Here is a 23834-nt window from a genome sequence, read left to right as displayed (position 1 = left end):
GCTACAGTTCTGGCGGCCAATCACCGGTGAGGAGGCGGAGCCGAGCAGCCGTGCGAACATCCAGTGGACGAACCGAAGGAAGGAGCAGCCGCGCTTCCTGGACCAGATCGTCGTGGGACCGGAGCCAGGTAAGAGACTCCCATCGTCGTGGGACCGGAGCCCCTGCCCACCCCTGTACTTAGTTTCCCTTCTGTTGGAAGGGGGGGGCGGTGGCGGCACCGCGCCGCCCCCCTAAAAAGTGTCAGCATGCCGTTACCGGCGTATAAGACGACCCCCGACTTTTGAGAAGATTTTCAAGGGGTAAAAAGTCGTCTTATACGCCGGAAAATACGGTATGTAAAACACTGCTTACATTGATGGCGCTATATAAGTACCTGAAATAAATAAATAATAAACGCATTGCACACATGTGAATTAGCACCATTTACAACATTGGCTAACCATTATACATGACTTGACATGTGTTAAAATTGTTTATCGTAGGAACCTGTTTTTAAATATATTACATTTGAAACATTTTAAAGTAAATTTAGAAAATGCAATCCTGTGGCAGCCCAATCAATTTCATGGCATTACAATATATTGCATTGAACTACCAGCATGAGAGGAACTATGTCTCCTGATGTTACCAAAGTCATTCCAAGTAAACATTCAGTCTATTGTCAGCAGTTACCTAAAGCCACTTAGTGCCCTGCTGCCCCATCTGGACATTATTGTACATTCACAGTGATAATGTGTGTTGAACATCATTTGATATGATCACAACATATGGTGCCTCAGTTTTAAAGAGTCTCCTCTCATTTGTAGCATATGGGATGTGATCATGTCTGTAAAGCAGAGTTAGTAATACGACTTAATAGGAAGTATCACATTCCTGTGATTTTCATTGACAGTCCAATTCCTCTGACACAGAGCCTGTATTGAATATCAGTAAAGAATTATTTAATGTTTGCCTTCATGTCAAGAGCGAGGGAAGCTCTATGTCAAATGATTTCCACTTTAATAGAAAATCTAGACCAAGAGCAAATGGTCCTATGTGCTATTTTATAAAATGGAAAACTTTTTAGTGTAGGCATTATTGAGATAAACTTATGGACTGCCTGGAAAGGGTTAAATATATCACTCTTCTAGTTGGAGCAGAGGTACTGTGAAGGCTCTCTATGGCTACATACACACTAAGGCAAGCAATAGGTGATACAATTTTCTTTCCTGCAGGAAAGAAATTGGCTCAATTCCTCCATCAGTGTTGTTGGGGGAATTCGTCCTGCAGCACTATTGTGTTCTTCCAGAGGGGAGCCTTCCCTTCCGGCAGAACAAAATTATCACTACTAGTGGCTATAGCTGCAGGCACTGATCGCATGCAAAATATCGATGGATCAACTCAGTACAACCAGCCTGCCCATAAAAGGATCCAACCTAATCTGGTCTCTGCTACTGTCATCAGACCAGTGTAAGCCAGCAACCGTGCTCCTGATTGATGCCACACCATTCCTACTGTAGTCAGACCAGTATAAGCCAGCAACCATGTTCCTGATTGATGCCACACCATTCCTACTGTCATCAGACCAGTGTAAGCCAGCAACCGTGTTCCTGATTGATGCCACACCATTCCTACTGTCATCAGACCAGTGTAAGCCAGCAACCGTGTTCCTGATTGATGCCACACCATTCCTACTGTCATCAGACCAGTGTAAGCCAGCAACCGTGTTCCAAATTGCTGCCTCATCAATCCCAGCACCATCAGACTAATGCAGCCAGCAACAGTATTCCTGAATGCCACTGTACCAGTCCCAGTTTTATCAAACCAGTGTAAGGCTCCTTTCACAAGGGCCATATTTGATTTTGTTAAGCAGGGGATCCATTCGCTGATCCCCTACTGAGCTGAGCGGAGCTGTTGAATGACAGGTCTGTGTCTGATCTGCTTATGCAAAGCAGACAAAGACACAGCTCGCTAACCTTTATGGGCAGTCAGATGTAAACCCAACTGCTCTCCAATCTGATCGGAAGGGTGGCTTGAACCCAATGGAGGTTCAGTGTAAGTGAACCCTGGGGTATCTGGCTGCTGCCTCTCTGAAAGCGATGGAAAAGATACTCCACAGAATACCTTTGGATGGGCATGGAAGCACGCTCAGTATAAAAATTTGTCACAGCTGAGGGTATATTTTAAAAGTTTATTAACGTTGACAGTTTACAGGCAAATGTATCCCCCTTCATCAGGGCTAGTATAGGGGAAAATAATAGACAGTGAAAACTACTGATGAGTAACCTAACCAACTATATAAATATAAACAGCTCCAGAGAAGATGTGTACTCAATACAATAAACAGTGAAGACATCAGATTGTATATTATAATTAGTGGCCCATACAATAGGCAAATAATACATTAAGAAAATTAATACCTGTAATAAATAGATAAAATGACAGATTTTCATAAAATCATAATATCTGGTCAGTTTTTGATTAGGCAATTGATAAAAACATTAGAATGTTCATATAATTTCCTATTGGAATTATAAGGCATGTTTGGCATAATAGACATAAGTTATTAAAATATAACAATAAAACTTACTTAAAAACTAATATTAGTAAATAAAGAAATGAAATTAAGAAATGGACATGATTGCATCTAAAATAGTGGCTAAAGAGTTAGTCACTGTGGAACCTAAGGGGTTAATCCTCTGCACTGTGTAAAACCGATGTTTGATCCTGAGTTCTCTGATCCTCCCCTTCGTTCAGTGCACCCCTCTTATCTCCTAATAAGGCATATCATGTGGAGTCACTCTGCACATGCTCAGTTTGGTGTGTATTGTTAGAGAGTTTTAATATCTTGGGAGAGTGCATGTGATCAATCAGCACTGTCCAGACAGAGGGTCGGGGGACCTACATCCTCCCAGAACAAAAAGAAAACTCCTCCTACAAGCTTTAACCAGTGTTCTGCTGGACACTGAATGAAGTCACAAGACTGATCTAACTGCTGATGAGAAAAGGTATTTTGCAGTTTATATTTACTAAAAGGGTAGATAGTCCCCTGAAGATGGCTGTAGTTGCATACTACTGCCACTTAGCTGAGTTCTGGGTAATTTCAGGGCCATTTGGAATATTCTGTCTAAGGTTACTTTTCTGTAATATTTCTGTACAAGATAACACATATTTCTTGTGCAAGATGACACATGGAAGATGAGATGATCAATGAGCTTTAAACATTTTCATAGTATTAAATATTGAACAAAATGGCCACAGTATGACCCAAAATATCACTGATCAACCTACAAAGAAAACGCCATGCTCTCTCAAAGAGAACCTTTCCAAAGAGAAGTATGAAGGCTGTCACTGCTGACCTCCCTATTTCCAAAAATGCTAGTTGATTGGCTGTTATACTAGCCAACTTGCTTTATTTATTATAAAGCAAGGTTAATCTCATTAGTCCACAGGTCAGGAGAAAAATTCCATATCTAGGTGTGAGATTCAGTTAAATATTCTGGCAAACTTCATCTTCTCACCTCCCTTTAATCTCCTCTTTTGCTAACCCTTTTGTCATTCCTAGATGGGGATCTTCTTGAAGTTTTTCTTGGTAGTTGGGGACAAAATTGACTCACCTGTATGATCTCCTTTGTTCCTCTGGGCTTAATTCCTTTAAAACCCTTAAAGAACCACATAGTATACCACCTAAAGAAAGGTATCCTTATGTTCAAATTAAACATTACACATCTTTAATGCTTTGTTATTCTGATAGCCCTTTACAGCTTACAGCATTCAAACATTATTGTAATACCAATTCCACTATCTAACAGGTGTTGCTAATGTCCTGCTTTTTCTCACTACCTGGTTATATGTCAAGTTTGGTCTCTGACATTGGGATTGATATTTCCAAGGAAGATTGGCTGGATATATGGGTCAATATGTCTAAGAGCTTTACCAATGTCTTAGATACTAAAACCAATTGCAGAGTGCTAATGTAGTGGCATCTTGTACCTTTCTGTCTATCTTGAGTAATTCCAGGTTATTCCTTAGCTTGTTTCAGGGGCTGCTCAGAACCTAGTATGTTATGGTGGGATTGTGCGAGATGACGTTGTTTCTGGTCCTACACCTATCAACTCATATATACGGTCTTGGAAAGACCCCTGAAGAAGCACCGATTAGAGGCTTTATTAGGTAAGAAAACAGATGATTGTTCTAGCATACAATTACATTTGATATCAGTTATTTTTATGTCAGAAAAACAAACCATCACAAGTGCCTGGAAAAAACAACTATCCCCTTTAGAGAACATAAAGCTTGTAAAAACCTATGTATGACATATGAAAAGATGGCTGCTACATTAGATAAGATTTTCACATTTCTTAAAATATAGGAACCCCGGATTTCCCACTATATGTCAGCAGACTTTGACTGTACACCTCCAACTAATTAAACCTTCAGCGACAGACCATGGTAACAATTAATCCTTAAATTCTAATACCTACTCTTAAAGTTTTCCTTTGGATGAGTATTGCAATATATCCTTTTCCTCCTTCCCTCCAACCGCCCAGTTTTTTATTTACTTCATTTTTTTATGGCTCCAAGGAAGTGGTTTTGTAATACCTTGTACATACAATATACCATCACCCCAAAGATGTGTTCTAGATGATTTTAAAATGGCTTACATTCTACCCAATGTTTCTTTCTTTTCTCTTGTGCACGTAATGTTGACAACCCTTTATGTATAATTTGTGATTTTAAAAGTTAATTTGCTATTGTATTTTCTAAAACTTTGATGAAAATATTGGAACAGAAAAATGGACAGAAGCAGACATGGATTGATGTGAAGACAGCCTAAATAATATCTATCAGGTAAGTCATGCTGGACGGGCAGCTGTTACCTGTGTCTCACAGCATGGAGACAGGAAAGGGTGTTGTGCTCAGGTGCCTTTAGCTCAGGAAAGCTGAACAAAAAGGAGGCATGGAAAAAGTGGTGGACATGTGACCTAGTGCATATGAAGGAGAGGAGGGTCTAGGCTAATGCGATGGGCCTGAAGTTTACTGCAATTGTGTATGAGTGTTACAAACATACTTTGACAAATCCAGTGGCAGTTTCTTTGGCAAAGAATGTGAGGAGTGCAGCGACTTGCTTGGTGGCAGCAGTGGGTCCGACTACAGTACTGGCACTAATGTTTCCTGTACCTCCACCAGGAATCTTACCTATACCATTCAAGGAATCAACACTGCACCCTGTACCTACATCAAAGCCTATATCTGCCTCCTGCCAGAGTCTGCCCAATATTGGGCTTGTCACTAGAGATGCACTGATACCAGTTTTTTATGGGCGAGTATGAGTACCGATACTTACGGTCAAGTACTTGCCGATACCGAGCACCAATACTTTGCGGTGCAATTTGCGTTAATGGACACAAATTGCACCGCAAAGAATTGCATGCAATTTGAACAGGAATGTGATTCCTGTCCAAATCGCATGCGGTTTCCCCACTGCTCCTGTGTGAACTCAAGCTTGTCACAGCCCAAGTTCACACAGGAGCGAGGTGGGAAACCTCCCTACAGGCATCCCAGGCTGAGTGTCAGTGGTAGGAGAGGAGATAAAGCGGTGGGGATTTGAAATCCCCACCACTTTCTTTCCTCTCCTTGCAGCAATGACAATTTGGGCTAGATGGCTTCTGATTGGTCAGCAGCTGACCAGCATTCTTGTCCAAATCGCATGCTAATATTTGCAGTGCAATTTGCGTCCATTAACCAAATCCCACTGTAAAGTATCGGTTAGGGTATCAGGAGTATTTTCACGAGTACTCATGAAAATATTCAGTATCAGTACATCCCTACTTGTCACCAATACCACCTGGTGATTATTTTTTTGTCCTTATCTCTAATTGTCATACTTATTTTCTCTTTGCACTGAGGTTTCCCTGTTTCAATTACAGTGAGTGACTCTTACAGTAATTCAAGTTACCTGTGCCTCCTCCCAGAAGCCTACCCACACTATCTAAAAGACCATCACTGTAACCACAGTAAAGTCAACAAATGCCTCCGGCAACAGTCTGCCCAAGGTAGAACCTGCCACCAATAGCAATTGTTGAGTTTTCTTTTTCCCCTAAAGGCCATGCTTATCTACAATTTGCACTGGGATTTATCTTTTTCTGTTGTATTTGTTCAGACAAAAGGTGCCTATTCTGTGAATCCACACTTTGTCATCTGTAGAACACTGCATTTATATCTACAGCCAAGTCCACAAACATGTAGCTCAAGACAATATTTTCCAACACTGGGACAGGATGACACCAGGTAATTGATATTAAATATTTATTCCACCAGTGCGTGTAACACTGAGGGAGATGTATTACAAGTGGAGCACTCAGAATCTGGTGCAGCTGTGCATGGTAGTCAGTCAACTTCTAACTTCATCTTGTTCAATTAAGCTTTGAAAATAAAACCTGTAAGTTTCTATGCAGAGCTGCACCAGATTTTGCACATTCCAGCTTTAGTCAATCTCTCCCATTGTTTTCTGAGCAAAGTGGATGGATCTGATGGTTTGATGAGTTAGTACTTTTTTTTTGTTTATATATTTTTTCAGGGCTGACAGCAACAGTGAAATGGCAAAACCAAAAGTGAAGACCAGCAGTAGATAAAAATAGACATTTACCAGAGATTAACACTGTTTGAAACATTTAAAAAAAATCAAGGAACAGGGAAACAATAAATGTTTTTCTCAGTGTGAGGCTGTGATATTTTAATAGGCCATAAAGGTCTTGGTGGCTGCAAAAAGCAATTGAGAGGATAGAGCTCAGCATAAAATTAATTTTTGTAATTAAAAAAGTGATCTTTTACAAAATTATTACAGCTAAAACATTCTCTTTTACGGGATTTTTGATTGAACATTACCTACCCCTGGCTGAATCTGTCCACACAAGTCCACACAAGAACCACAAGTAGGTTCACAAACTCTGTAATTGAAAAGCAATATTCATGTGGATATCACAAGTGCACAGCCATAATAAATAATGCACTGCATCAAACAGCACCAGTGCTTTTACTGATATTATGAGAAGGGAATAATTTACCTTGTGTCTGGATGGAATCAATGATGTCTACAATGAAAAATGTTTCCTTTTCCCTGTTCATTTTCTTGAACCTTTTTCTGGCAAAATATAATTTGCAATGCTGCAGATGCTGATCTGTACAGAAGACACTTCTCTAACCATATCTTGTGGATATTTTTAAAAGATATCTAGAATTCCTTGGACAAATTGTGTGGGCTTGTCAGTAGACAATGCCAGTGCTAATGTGGTAAGGCTTAATGGCATACAAAAATTGGTTAGTAACCACAGCAAGAATGTCTGTGTCTAGAGCTGCTTATGTCATCTTCTCTACTTAAGCGTTGAAAAGGGACTTTCTACATTGTGTATGAATGCAGGCCTCACTGTAACCATAGTTTACAATTATTTTTCTAAAAGTACTACAAAAGAATGGCACAGCTGAAGAGGTTTTGTGAATTCTGCAGCATAGGAAACCACAACATACTGAAACATGCAGCAACATGTTGGATTTCACTTGAGTTAGAAGAATTTTGGACCAGATACCTGCCATCAAATTATATGTGGAGTCACAAAGTGAACCAGATTTACAAAAAACAAAGTTGAAAAAATTAATGTATGATCCCAGAACTCTACCTATTCTTATTGCGTGCAATACTACTGTGTTGTGTATATCAACACTTTTTGGCAATAAGAAAAAAACAGTTCTTGAGAAGATGCACCCTGCTCATTCTGAATTCTTCAAAACCTACTTAGCAGGTCTTTAAAGCCACCTGTCATTAATCAATAGCCTGATATATTCAACACTAAATTAGAGAACCTGCAAAATGTTTTAAATCAAGAAAATTGTGTTCATTGGGTTCACAACAAGACAGTTTATGAAATTGACAGATTTTAAATCCTGAGATATGGATGTGCTTATTAAAGATGAACTTCTAAGTGACAGTTGGCTTCTAATTTCAGACGAAATTGCTATTACATGATCCAGTCCTCAGCCTTACAACATCTTTATTGTTTCAAAGCATCTATAGTTGTTCAACAATAACCGCATTTCTTTATAAATGCCTTTTGTATGGTTATCTCCTCATAATAAATGAATACATTACATAAATGCAGTTCAAAATACTGGAAAACAGCACATTTGAAGATTCTGATGACATTGAAACCATGTGGTTTCATAATTCAAAAATCAAAAGTCAGTTTTTACATAATTGCTATGCTTTCTACTGCTTTGACAAGCTGTAAAACACTTTTTAGTCCTATCACACAGCAATGCTGACACTGGGAGGATCTTCTGTAAAATTAAAAAATTCCCTGAGGAAGTCATGTGTGAGAGCAGCGTAACGCATAGGACGTAAACCAGGTGAAGTCATTTCCGGTCCGAGGCCGGGACTGGAAGTAGCACTTTATGTGATACAGAGTGCGATTTGGAGTCTTTTGGCTCAGTTGCACATGTGAGTGTATTTTTTTTTTAAATACAACTGATTTCCTGCGCTACGTGTCTATAGCGTAAAAAAGTCATTAATCAAATAATTGATCAAATAAACAACTGCATTCATTGTGTCTTCCCACCAAAATACACAAAAATAATAAATTAAACAAATGTGTTGCACTGTTAAAAATAATACAGTTCAATGAAGTGCATATATATAACAACAATTCATTATACTAATGGACAAATAAATCCACATTAACTTAACTCCTTCGCATCTAGGAGTAAAACAAATCTTAACACCTAAGCATAATCTTGAAACTTTGAAATGTGTTATTAAAACTGTACATATCATCACAACTACTTTGTACATCCAGGTGAATTATAACCTTGTTTTTTCAAAGGACAAATTGGGCTTTCATTTGGTGGTAAATGGTAATGGATATCTCCTGATTTATTTTACTATCAAAGGAAAACTGCCCCAAAATAGTAAGAAATATTTTTTTTTTAATTTAGCCATGCGTTTCTTGTTACTACCATAACCAACCACCAAAGAACAACCCAAAATAAAATTTCAAGCTCTTGCCGATCAAAGTGATACCACATATGTGTATGTTATTTGTTGTTTACAACCATAGTACAGCCCAGAAACAATAGTGCGCATTTTGTTTTGTTTTTTTTACCTAAAACACACTGACACTAATTCACACTGATACCAATTTAACAAAAAAAAAAATACTGACCTTTGACCCTGATGTTTGACCCTGACCTTGACCCAAACACTAACCCATTGGCACTGAACTATGGTGAAAAAGAGCAGACAAGGGCGCACTCTCATTGTGCATTACCGTGGTGTACCACGTGTTTATTAAATAGACAAAATGGATGTCTATTTAATAAACACGTGGTACACCACGGTAATGCACGATAAGAGTGCGCCCTTGTCTGCTCTTTTTCACCAGTGTTCAGATTTCCCGATCTTTGAAGGGCAGCACCTCTTCGTCTGGCATCTTGAATTTCTTTTAGTCTGCATGAGGATTGGAGTGCTGGTTTCATTTGTTTGTCTTCTGGCACTGAACTAGATCAAACCTTGATCTAGGTATTTTTTCTTTATTTTTTCTTTTATTTCTTAATATTTATTTATTTTTTAACAAACAGTTGTTTTTTTTCCTTCTATGTAAGGAGAGAGAGAGAGATATGATGTATCTCTCTCCTCCAATCATAGAGAAAGAAAAAAAAACAAGGGGGCAGGCTGTACAGTGACTAATCACTGTGATAGCCAATCAGTGACTATCGCAGCAATCATTTGACCCGGACTCAGGAGTCCCAGGTCCCAATCTTTAGAACGGGACCCGGGGCTCTCAGTGATACCCCGGTCTTTGTGCTGGGAGTGTGCTCCGAGCACAAAGACAGGTATGCAAATATGCGGCCCCACGGAAAAAAAAAAGCCCAGTTCTGTGAGGCCACATATTTGTGTTACGTCGGTGTGAAGGGGTTGATAGTGTCATAAACAGATATATAAAATATAATAAAGTCCATAAATCAGGTTTGTGTTAGAGAAAATCATGCTCAGTCTGAGCATTAAGCAGCAACAAAAATGGTCGATCCTCACTGCCATGCGTACCACCAAGAGAAATAAAAGCCTCTTACCAGAAGCTGAGAATTCTAGATCAAGGTCTCATAGTGGTTTAGGGAAAAATCCCAAGCACGGATGGATGGATCAGCACCTAAACTCGATGACAGTCAGCCTTTTGATGTACTTAGTATGGACCCTACTCATAACACTGCCATCAGGCAACCACTAAAGCTTTGAAGTAGATCATTCAGCAGAACCACATGTGAAAAGGAAGGGGAGCGCTCATGGTGCAGTACATAAAAGAGTATTTTTTTTTTTAAAAAACAGACATATACTCACAAATAAACAAAATTATAGGGCATATCGGGCAAAAAGCATCTAGCGCCCCAGCGGGCTTGATGACTTCACTGCTAAGTCTCCAACTGACACATTTCATCCTAAAGGACGTCATCACTGGGGCAATGGAGATCCATCCAAGTGGAGGCTTAGCTGTGATGTCATTCACAATACTGTTCTGTGGTATTTATCGCAAAACAATGAAAACACTCCGTAAATACCACATCAACAGGCGTTAAATTCACGGGAGGAAAAAAACAGTTAAATGCATACAGTAATGAAGTAGTGGTCGAAGCATGTGGCATTTTAGGAATATGTCATGGTTGTTAAGCCACCGAATCCTTAACAACCGAAGAGTCATCATCTGACAGTGGGTTCCCCGCTGACAACTGAATGTAAACAAAAAGAATTGAATTTTTTCTTTAATGGCGTGGGGTCCCCCTCCCAATGTATACCACGCCCTTTGGGTGTGGTATGGATTTTCAGGGGAACCCTCACGCCAATTCTTTTTTGTGGGTCCCACAAAAAAATCCATACCAGACCCTTATCTGAGCATGCAGCCCACAGGTCAGGAAAGGTGGGGACGAGAGAGTGCCCCCCTTTCCGAGTCATACCAGGCCACATGCTCTCAACATGGGGGGTGCTTTGGGGCAGGGGGCTCTACCCCTCCCCCCCCCCCAAAGTACCTTGTCCCCATGTCAAATACCTATTTAGAGATTGCAATAGTTTAGTTGAGTTGTGCTTATTGCCCATACATACTGTATGACACCGAGCATCCAGTTGTCTGCAATTGTTGTTAATGCACCTTCTACTACATCCTACTCCTCTTCTTCCTCATAGCTCCAAAAGTGGTCCAATAAGTATGAACAGGGATGCTACATATCCTTCTCAGCATACTGGATCAATCTTCTGGTGGCTGGAAAAGATGCAAGATGGAGAATACCACTGAAGCTAGTGGTGCCATGTCTAAAAGCACAGTCAGCTGTACCTCCTTCTCCTAAATGACCTCATCCTCTGACTCCTCAGAACTAGAGGGAAGATATCCTTCAAAAACTAAGTGTTTTATCCTGCAGCTATAGGCCACCAGCCCTTCCCCAAGTCAGGACAAAAAAAAATTACAGGCAATCTTAAAAGGAGAGGTGGAGGTACTGCCCTCCATATGGCACATGTGACCTCTTTATCCCCCTCCTCCACCTCCTCCTCCCCTTCATCCCTCAACTCTTCATCCTCCTCCCCTTCTTCCACCTCCGCCTTCTCCCTCTACCTTTCCTCTTCTTCTCCATTTACTACCACCACCTCCTCTTCCCTCTACTCCTCCTCCCTTTACTCCTCCTCCCCTTTTTTTTCCTTCACCTCTTCCTTCTCCACCTGCTCCTACTTCTATGTTAGTGTATAGTATATGTAGAACTTTTCACCATGTCAATGACTCATCATCTAAGATTATGCACCATGCCAGTGGCTCATCATTTGGGACCTGCACCCTTTTGGCCCGTTTTAAATAGTTCCCTAAAATGGTGTGCTGAGATGAGGCAGGGTGTCTGTTATGGTCCTCTTATAGCATGTAGTGTGTGGAATAATAGATGGGAACGCTCACTGAAACTCCTCACACATTTAAAGTGAAAGTTCATAACCTAGACAGTCCCCCATTACCATATCAATGATAACTTTTTGTATTATTTTCATGTTTATATATTTACAATGTTTTTTTGTTTTTCCCTTGCAAGACAATTTTTGCTCAGGTCAAGTAAACATGGGCATGGATTGCAATTTAATTAATTTAAAATTCCTCAACATAAAGTCATGTAATGTTTGCAGGAACTTTGAGGAAATGTGATCCTTGTAGCCTGTTTCAACGCATAACATTGTGGGGTAAAAAAAGAATAGTGCTTACCAATCATACATGGTGAAGAACTCATGAAAACAGGCCATTCCTCTAGTTCCTGGCCTGGGCAGCAGATTTTTTTTAATTTAATGTTTTTTTTGTGTAAGGCTGTCTCTTGGTTCTTGGGCAAATTGGCCACTAGAACCACATTTTCAAAACCACAAGCATAGCCCACAAGAAAAAGCATTTGGTCGTCTCTTAGTTAAAGCCCCACAAAATACATTGCAAACATAGGCATGGAGACAGCAATGAAAACTGAGTAGAATATTGGCAGCTGGGAAAGCTGTTATAAGAGGGGGCCCTAATTGCATTTTGTGGGGACCAAATGCTTTTCCTTGTGGGCTGTGGTTGTTGTTCTGAAAATGTGGTTCCTGGTGGCCAATTTGCCCAAGAACCAAGGCACAAAGTCTAAAGAACTACATAGTATTCACCAGCCCACCCAGTAAGGGGTAAACAACTTTTCTGCAGAACAACTCCCAGGGTTTGGCCTTTCGGTACACTCCAGAAGGTTTTACCCCCTTCATGACCAGGGCGTTTTTTGCTATTCATCAATCATACAACACTTTACCTAAATTACCTTTATATAATTTTTTCACACAAATAGGGCTTTCTTTGCTTTGTATGTAATCACCACTGGGTTTTTTTTTTTGCTATATAAACAAAATGATACCTAACATTTTGGGGAAAAACATTTTTCTTAGTTCCTGTTATAAAATTTTGCAAACAAATAATCTTTCTTCATAAATTTAAGCCAAAATGTAGCCTGCTACATTTGTTTGTTAAAAACAATCCAAATCAGTATATATATTTTTTAGTTTTTGTGAACGTTATAGAGTCTACAATCTATAGTATATACAGTATAGTTGAAAATTGATCAATCCTAATATATTGACGACCTATATAATTTCTCAAGGCCCTAAAATGTCAGAGTAGCATTACCCTCGGAGGAGTCGCTTGTATTTTTGCTCTGGTCTCCCCTTGCTTTGCCCTGCAGCCAGGCACAGAGTATTTTCCACAGCCAGGTACACATACTCTTTCACTTGTCTTCAATGACCAGTCTAGGGGATGTTTGTCTTTGGAGTTTTAGTGTAGAACTGGGGATACGGATTGGGAATTTAGTAGGATACTACAAAATTAGAACTATTAACACTGAGGACATCTAGCTAATCTCTTAGATGACCACTGTTGAAGTCATGGATGAAAGCAGATAGCAGACTTCTCTTTAATTTGTAGTAGCAAGTAGTTTAGGAGTGAGCAAAGTCCCTTTAGCAGTAGTAGTAGTTGCAAGGCTGAGCTTCTCTTGTACAAACCTGTTATGGCAGACTGTGGCAGTCCAAAAGTAATAGAACTGAGCAAAGTCCTTGCAGTAGCAACAGTTGGACAAGCTCTTCAGAACACCAGCCAGTGTTCTTTTTTCTCAGACCCACACTGACTATCAAGCACCAGAGGGGTAGCAAAACACACAGAGTCCCCAAGATCTCTTAGTGTCTCTACTCAAGTCCAAGTACAGAATGGCAGCTTCCTTCCAATCCTCCTAGTAACTCTCTCCAATGATACCAGAAAGATCTTTGGAAGACAGCTCCCTTCAGTCAGCTTAATGTAAAACCAGGGTCATTCTTCCTAACTTCATGCCCTCAGGTCACCTACCTGTGGCCCGCATGGCAGCAGGTGCCAGGAAAGGCAAGCCTGCCTCCAGCCTGGCTTGGTGCAATCCTCTCCAGGGGAAGGCACTAAACCCTTGTGTTCACAGTACATAATAACCACTCCCAGCATGTAATGGGACCACCTTCCCCTGCAATTGGCCAGGACTGTATCCATATTCATACTGCTCATGTGCCTAGCCCTTACCTATGTTTTGGAAGGCTAACATAGCTTCCTGAAGGCAAGTGAAACTCAGACAAACTCAGCAGCACCAGAGCGTCTGGGCAGACCAGACTAAATAATCACAGCACTCTGTTAAGCAGACAGCCCAATTAGATTTTCCTAACAGTCTCTATGTTAAGCAAAGAAACACAGCTATACTTATCTTAGCTATACAAATCCTAGCACCTAATTAGGAGGGTGATATACCAAGAAATGACAAGAATACCCCAAATGACCTTTTTTTGGAATGTAGACAGTCTTAGGTATTTAGTAAGAGGCATTATAGATTTTTTCAAGTTGTAATTTTTTTGTTACAATTTTTTGGAAAATGAAGAAATTAAATAATTTTTTTAACAATTTTTTTACAAACTTTCACCAGTGCTTTACAGACAGTATGGTAAAAAAAAATTTCTCTTTATATATACTGTCATTCGAGTTGTTCAGTGTCACCATAATCACAATGTACTACTCTGGGGGGTTGAGCAGGGATTTATTTTTACATTGTTATTGCTTAACACAGTTATGGTCACTGTTATAAGAAACAATTTTAACTGTTATGAATGGCTTTCATTTATGACAGCTTGCTTACTATTGTGATGCTGTAATTGTCTGTAGATAATCACATGGTACAGGGTGCCAGGTACCATGTGATAGCTGTGGGCTAATCACAGCTTCACAATAGTATGCAAGTTGTCATGAATGGAAGCCATTCATGACAGTTTTGATTACATTGTAATCATGTGATCTCTATGATTGGTCATAATGATCTCATGATTCCCCGGATGCTCACAGCAACCATGCACAGAGCTCTGTGATCCCCTGTGTCCAGCAGACAGAATCGTGCTACTCCGCACTAATGCACATGTGCTGGGCAACATACCAGTACATCGCCTAGCCTGTAGCTGCCGCCTGCTTGCAGTAAATGTACTGTGGGTGGGCAGCAAGTTGTTAAAGAAATGAAATTGCTGACAAAAAAAATACTTTTTCATTAATGTAGAAAATACACTTGCCTTGCTTACCCATAACTCCCTTACTGTACCTTTTAAACCAACTGATGTAAGTTTAAAAGCCAGGCATTATGGCTACAAAGAAATCAGTCTGGCTAATTTCTGCATTAATTCTGGACGATGGATCTCAAAAGCATAGGATTTTCCATGAACCCATAGCAGAGCTGATCCCCAATCTCATCCTTAGTGTTGGACAACTACACTTTTGAGGTTTGATCCATATACAATAATTTCAAAGGTTAATATGCTGTACAGCTCTGATAACACAGGCAGTGAAATGTGTACAAATAGTTAAAGCTGTACATAATAACTGTGATCAAAGGAACGTGTTCTTGTGCTAAAAGCAAACAAATGCACGCTCTGCAGCTACCAGCTATGTTCTGTATGTACCTGTTTCTTTTAGAAAAATGTAAACTGTGTTACTGTGACCAGTTTAAACTCTAGACCATTGCTGAAGCTATGTATTCACACATGCAGGGCATTTCAGGAAATACTTTTTTTGTGTTTTCTTTAAAGAGACCATGTTGCCAGACTATTCATATTGACAAAATCTTCCCATAAGATTCTATGTGTATTTAACATATTTTAGGCATGTTATTTACCTGTAAAATCCTCCATTGTGTATACATCCAAAAGCTCCGAGACTGCTGCTGGCGCCAACATCTTTGGTGTTATGTCAGCAGCCCCAGCAGACTTGGCGCTGTCATTCAATTGACAGTCTATAGCAGTGGTTCTCAACCTTTAATGAAACCACAACCTAGTGAAGTCATACAAAACCTTGCACACCCCAACAGTAGCAAAAAAAAGTTTATACAATAAAAGTATGGTAATTCAAACTATTATTTAAAATGTATTAGGCTCCATGTACACTGCAGCTGATAAACTCACGTTTAGGAGCTTTTCTGTGTTTTTTTTCAGCAGCCCCTGAACTCTCCTTTATGTTTTCCTGTGTGTCCATGTACACTATGTTGTTTACAGTCGTTTCCAGGCAGTTGAGTTTACAGTCTTTTTTTGAACGCACAAAACTTGCATTCAGGAATAGATTTTATCAGCGTTTCAAACACCAGCTAACCGCGTTTATAAGCATTTGCATTTGGAAATTTTTTTTAACTCTTCCATTTCCAGATGCTGTCCAGAGCCTATTTTCAACATGAAAAATGCATGCAAAGCGTTTTCCCGGTACTCAAATGTACCTGGTACACCATACTTTGAGGTTTTGCATGAAATAAAATATGTTAGACACTGCTGCAATAATTTCTGCACAGAAATGAGCTGGAACACATCCAAACACCACAAAAAAAAAAGACAGCTAATCTCAACAAATACTGCTCTCTCTGCTTCTGCTCTCTCTATTTCTCTCAAAATGTCTGAAATAGTTAATTTTTTACTGTTTTTTGGTGCATTCTGGGCATTTTGGAAGGTCTCCTGAGGTTATCTTTAAAAAACGCTTCTAAACACAAACGCTCATAAACGCGGTATGTAAATGCGGCTATACAGACGTTTTTTAACCTACATTTTCCAGCGGTCAGTTTCCATCATTCAGAAGTGTCCGGTGTACATGGAGCCTTAAAAAAGATAGTAATCAGTTTAGTTACATAGTCAGGTTTGATGTTACACTACGTAGTAGCTAGTAAGTCTAAAGAAGATTGTACAATCAGATTGATACAGGTGGTCAGCTTAACACTTGCAACATAAAATGGCATTTGTGTTGAAAGAACCAGAATTTATATTCTCAAAAAAAAGACTTGCATTCAGTTATGGTCTGATCTTGAAGAAAAGCCAGCTCTATATAATGTCTCTAACCTCAACATAAGTTAAGGTAGGTTAGTTCTCATGAAATAGTAGGATAAATATCCATAGGCTCCAACAGACATACAACACAGAACAATACCAAGACCATCTCTGACCTTTGTATTTAACATGGAACAAGATAGACATCTCTGACATAAACACAGGGATATGATCATTTAAAATATAGAGCCACATTCATGTCCCACTTAGCTAAGATACTTTCCATATCCATTCCAGCGAAGGATGAGAACATGCAAGCTCTAGTCTAAAGTTTTAAAATCTCATCTCCTACACAGAACAGCATAAGTCATCTCTGACCACAGCACAGAACACAATGGGGTATTTCTTGTTAACATTGCAGTAAAGAATCAGATTTTCTCCAATTAAAATACACCTAGTTCACCACTTGCAATTAAATAACATCATGGTATAGTCAGCTGCAGGGGCTCATCTCATTAAGTTACTTTCAATATTGTGTTAAGGAACAAAAATCATCTGACACATGTCGTACCATACCATACAACAGCCTCTGCCAACACAGGTAGGGTACACACTGCCTGAATCCCCTCCCCCAGCAACTTGCACCAGCACTCACCCAGTGCACAAGGGTGATATTCTTAGCATCTCTCTCACCTTGGCCTCAAAGCGGACAACATTCTGGAAAGCATCCTCATTGTGTGGAGGGATCCCAAATTTTGCTGACAGGATCCCATCTATTGCACACAGTCCAGGTTCTGAGAATGGTGAGGATACAAGAAAAGAAGAAGCATAATGCCAGTGCAGCCCAGCGGAAGGGAGGTGGTTGGGAACCACTGCTCTATAGTTTTTCCCTTTGATCCTACCCTGGCTGCTGCACAAAAAGGTTATGTAGAGAGGTTAGGGCAGGGGCAGGGAGCTAGACCAGCACAGACAGCAATTAGACACTCCCAAGAGAGGAAAGAGCAATGATTTGCAATAAGGGAGGGGACTGTACTACGGAACTGACTCTTCTTTAAGTGGTCAAATTTCCTAGAGACTTCAAAGGAACATTGCAAGCCAATATATATTATTTAATGGAAAGGAAAAACTCTACAAGTAAACATTTACAATCTTTTGTGTGCTTTTACCTGCATTTTTTAAGTTGGTGATATTGTGTCTAAAATTCAGCCATGCACTGTTTACATCCTGACAGTGTTTGCAATGCATTTATAGACAATGAATCAGAATAAGCATAACATAATGCTTGCTTGCAGCACTTTTCTTTTCCATAAATTATATTTTATTGGCTTGCTATGTTTATGAACAGGCGAGACCACACATGGATCAAAATTCAACCGACCCCTGCTGAACCAGTCAAATTTCAATCCATCTATGGCCAACGTACTTGAAGTGTGAGTACAGCCAAAACTTTTATTGTTTTGAGTAGGGTGGGAGAAGGATTAGAACCCCTCTTAGGTTTATACTTCTATCTGGGGCTCCATTGAAAGATTTCCCCTCATTTATTGTCAACTTCATCCAGACAGGAAGTGTGAAAAAACTCCAACAGCAACATAAACAGAAATAAACATGCTTTTCATCAGTAAAGTAAGGTAAAAATAGAACTGTAAACAATAAGAAAAGAAAGGGGCCACACAAGCCTTGCGCAAAGTGATAGTCTTTTATTAGTAAAGCAAAACAGATGTATACTCACAAACAAGAAGACACTCGAAAATACCTGACACGTTTCGAGGAGGGATCCTGTCAGGAATGGACTTGCCAATAGTGGTGGGACTCACCTGCCTTGTGGGCTGCAGTACCAGGGCTGGCCAGCGGGTGCTCTCAACAACCAGAGGTTCACTTCGGCAATTAGCCATCACCTGGGGCTGATTGCAGGTGTATTTAAGGGATGGCCAGACCTGCAGTCTGTGCCTTGGTGTGTGTTTTTCCATGGGCCCCTGTACCTTGTAACCTGCATTCCTGTTCCTGTTCCTGCCTGACTTGTTGCCGACCCTGCCTGATCCTGACCTCTGCTGACTTCTCCTGTTTGATCCCTGGCTTGTGACCCTGACCATTCTCCCCGCCTGCTCCTCCTGTACCTACCTGCCGGATAGTTATTGACCCAGCCTGCCTGATTACGTTGTGCTCTATATGTGTATGTACCTGTGTATCTTTATCAGTTTAGGTTTGGGTTTGTTTCAGCTTGTTGTATGTATTTGTGTTAGCTTGGGGTTTGGTGCACTGCGTTTATGTTTGTATTGTTAGTCTTAATAAATTGTCTTGTTCATACCATATCTGGAGCCTGCGTTTCCCTGTGTCAGTACACACATCTCTGGTCACACCCGCATCCCTGACAGTTCCCCTCTTCCTCAGAGCCAATTCATGTTGCTGCATGGTCTCCCAGTAAAAACCACAAGCGTCACAACAATTGGTGCTTGGAAGCTCCTCCCACTTGTAAGTGGGCGGGTGTAATTAATGGGTGACATGACCCTAAAGTATACATAAGAACAACATTCTGAAAAGCGTTAGAACAATTACAATACATGTATAATACATGTGAGTATTCAGAAAGATTCATCATTTGATTATTTGTATAAAAATGTCATTAAAAAGAAACATACCACTTATTTAGTAAATGGAAAGACAGAAGTCCATGGATGACTGGTAAAATCTATGCCGTATGTGTGTAACAAATCAAAACTTGACTGAACTAAACTCTGCTGATAAAGGTGTCCTTTTATGAAACAGAGATCAGCGACGGTCCTAAGGATCGTTGCTGATCTCAGATCATTAGTAGTTTAGGAAACAGAGAAGATCAGCTGAGAACATGTTATTATTATTATTATTATTACTACGAGTTTATATAGCGCCAAAGGGTTTGCTCAGCGCTGTACAATAGGGGGGGACAATACATGGCACAGTACAACAAAGACAGACAGCGTACGAGGGGTAAGAGGGCCCTACTCTTACGAGCTTACAATCTAGGAGGGAGGGGGTAAAGGTACAGTAGGAAGTGGCTGGGGGGGATGAAGTGGTAGGTAGTGGTATGTTCTCCGCCGATCATCTCAGCACACAGACGACCAGTGTATGAAGGAGCGATGTCAGCCCTTCACTAGTGATCTGTGTTCTCCCTCCAGATTCTCCAGCCCAAAGGTGGAAATCGGGGGAACCGTAAACGAAGCAGCGGTAATTTACTGCTGCTTAGTAAACGGTGTTTGACTGATCTCTTACTGTAATATCGCGAGATTACAGTAACAGCAGCCGTTTTCTAGCGTACAAAGAGTTTGTAGATCGCTTCTCTCTTCATTCGGAGAAGCAATCTACACTGCTTCATAAAAAGGCATTCAGAGGAGAACTCTCTCCTCTGAGAATGCCGGAGAACTGAGCAGCGGTCATTTACCGTTGCATGATAAAAGGACATCAAAGTGCAGAGCAAAAAAGAAAAGATAAAGCCCCTGCCACCCCCCTCTGTCATTCCCTCCATTGGCTTCCGATTGCCCAACGCATTACATTCAAACTACTAACATTGACGTACAAAGCCATTCATAACACTGCCCCAAACTACCTCACCGACCTGATACCCAAATACCACCCAACCCGTACTCTTCGTTCTTCACAAGACCTCCTACTTTCTAGCTCCCTGGTCTCCTAATCCAATGCCCGACTGCAGGACTTCTTCAGGACTTCCCCCATCCTCTGGAACTCACTACCCCAATCCATCAGACTGTCACCTACACTCCTCACCTTTAGGCGCACCCTGAAAACCCATCTCTTCAGGGAAGCCTACCCCACCCTCACCTAACAGCCGATCTCCTCCACTCCCCCTTCCACTCCATCCCCCACAGCCGCTTCCTTCTGTATCACTATCCCCTCCCTCCTAGATTGTAAGCTCGAAAGAGCAGGGCCCTCGAACATCTCGTATATTGTTTTGTAACTGTATTGTCCCATGTACTGTCCCCCACTATATTGTATAGCGCTGAGCAAACTTTTTGGCGCTATATAAATACTGTATAATAATAATAATCTCTGCACAGTGCATGGAGTGTATGGAGACTCCTGTGTAAATGGCGAAAGCAAAGGCATGTTCAGTCGACTGGACCTCCAGCTGCACTAGAAAATTAAACATTTACAGCTGTATTACCATTGCTGCTAAATGTGACAGCTTCCTGCTCAGGGCTCTTTTAAGGGAGCCAGCACCCACCAACCAGGACCGCACAAATTTTGTTCAGTGTGCAGTTAATCGTTTGATTGAAGGGACGTCCTGGGAAACGTTTCTCAATATACTGCTGCAGTTACTGATCAGTGTATCCCTGTGCCTTTAAGGAGGAGTGGGCTCCCTCCAGGCAAATCTGCCCTTAATGTATTCTTTGCTATATATGCTCCAAATTGGAGTCTCTCAAAACTAAAGCATTAGAACCACAATATACAGAGGAGCCTTGACGAGGGCACTGTGGCTTCCACATATATTTACAAATGTGTGCAACTAAACCCTCTGTTTTGTTGTAAATTGTTAGATAGGATCAATTTGGTTTATTAGCAGGCTAGCTGGTAAGTGTGCTCAGAATTTTTGTTTGTTTGTGATGTGTGATATGTGATGCCCTTCCATGTGCACCTTACTGTGAAACCTAGTTATTAATTGGGATGGTTGTCATCTTTTTGTATAGCTTGTTCACTGAATTGGTGTGAGGATGCATTTGATGCCTTCAGCTTCCTTTGTCCCTTGCTGGACATCCAATTTTTCCCTGTGCCTTTAAGGAGGAGTAGTCTCCCACCAGGCATACCTGGACTTAAAGGATAAGTTCACCTTTTGGACAAAAATAATAAATGCACATTTCTTTGCAGGTAAAAAAATGTGCATTTATTATTTTCGTCCAAAAGAGCCTGTAAAGCATTGCACCAGCGATCAGTAGATCGCTGATGCCATGCAGGTCTCCTGCAGACCTTTCAGAATATCTGTTTGCCATATGGGATGTACGAGCAAGCAGATATACTGACAGGAAGGTTCAATTAACTACCACAGGGCTCCACAGCTCCGTGGTAGGTCATTGACAACTACAAGCCCACAGCGTCTAAGGCTGTCGGGACTTGTAGGCACTCATTCACAGAACACTGTGAATGAGTGACTTGGCCATGTGGGCGGAACTGTTTTAAATCTGAGAGATAGAATGGGGAAACTTCTCCCTGTATTATCTGTCAGAGGGAGTGGGGAGCGATAGATGTGGCTGCAGCTATGGGAGCATGTTACATGTTCCACCCTAAAAATGGATGGAACATGTAACATGTTCCAAAAGTGAACTTATCCTTTAATTTATCTGTTGCTATATATGCCTTACATTGAATATTCTCAAAACTAATAGATTAGGACCGCAGTATACAGAGGAGCCTTGACCTGGACACTACGACTTCCACATATATTTGCAAATGTGTGCAACAAAACTTTTTGTTTTAACATGAATTGTTAGACAGGATCAATTTGGTTTGTTTGTAGGCTAGCTGGTAAATGTGCTGGGTATTTTTGTTTGTTACTGATCAGTTTATTCTGACAGCAGTGGGTCCTGCAGTCAGAATACAATGTTCTGGTGGGGAAATTCTTCCATTCACCTTGTTTGTGTGGATGATGGAACCTGCTTCAGTTCGGGATCCCCAACTTTGAGTAGATTTCATCTCACTGTTTCTCTAGGACCGGTAGCAAAGAAAAATCTTGCTAATGGGACATGGACAGAAATTCCAGAATCTAAAGCCTAAAAATAGGAATGGCTTAAACCCTGCACCCTATGATTAAGTGCACAGCACGAAACGCGTCAGAGGCAACAGCATCTGGACGTCAAGCCACTGCAGGTCGCCATCCTGAATATATGGTCAGTGTCCTTATTTTATGATTGTTTTACACCTGTCTTTTATGGAATAAAGTTATCCCTATACAGTATCACACTATGTGGTGTCCCTTATTGGGCTCTCCCTGTGAGTGCCGTCATTCGCAGAGCCTGCTTTAAAGGTGACCCCAGACGGTGATACATACCAAGGGACCCTGAGCACCTAATACAGATGGGACCAGACGGTGTATAGGAACCTGGCCTGACCTGGGAGCAGATGACCTGAGTATTACCTGATGAGACAGGATTATTCTCAAATGCGTGTTTTAAGCGCGCTTCTGGTGAGTGCGCACTTTGCTTATTCAGACACATCATCTGCCACCCTGGATCAGATATCCACACACACGAAATGTGATCTTATAGGATCCTCACGTTGGCTTTTTCGTTTGGGACATTCACTCACTATGGTCACCACATGGTGACATTATATTTTGCACCTTATATATTTTGCACCTCATGTTACTAAGGACTTTTTTTTTATATATATATATGCTTATTGTGCTTTATTTTTAATTATTTATTTTATTCATTTTATCCATTATGTATTATGTTGCATATTATGTCTTAGCACTGCACCCATTTATTGACACACATCTTGGAAGGTTTTTTTGGTTACCTTTTTGGTGTTCCAGCAGCTGTTTCTTTTTCTCAGATAGCACTCGCTTGACACTCTTTTTCTAATGGCTATAAATATGTTTTAAGTTTGCTGTGTCTGTTTCATTTTGTGCTGTTTTTTGATAGGCGAAGTCAACCACTAACAGTTGATCATACTGTTAGTTATATTCCAATCACTTTTTGGTTGAAAGGCAATTAAATATTTACTGTTATAATAAAATGGATTTATTTTTTGCATATTAGAGTATCATATTTTACTATATTTTCTTGAAGGCTCAAAGAGAACATAGGAAGTACCATTTCTATGTCTACCAAATGCTGTACAAAGAATGCAACTAAATTATGAGATATCACATATATCATTGTGTTAAAGAGTGTAGTATGTTTTAAAAAAACATCCTACAAGAGGCACTGATTAAACACAAAACAAACAAATGAAACAAAGCATACGAACAATGCAATTTCATTGTATTTTTCCTTCTTT

The sequence above is a fragment of the Staurois parvus genome, unplaced genomic scaffold (assembly GCF_062004578.1).
Source record: "Staurois parvus isolate SC_StPar_1 unplaced genomic scaffold, SC_StPar_1.0 ptg000712l, whole genome shotgun sequence".
NCBI lineage: Eukaryota > Metazoa > Chordata > Amphibia > Anura > Ranidae > Staurois > Staurois parvus.
This window is presented reverse-complemented; position numbering follows the sequence as displayed.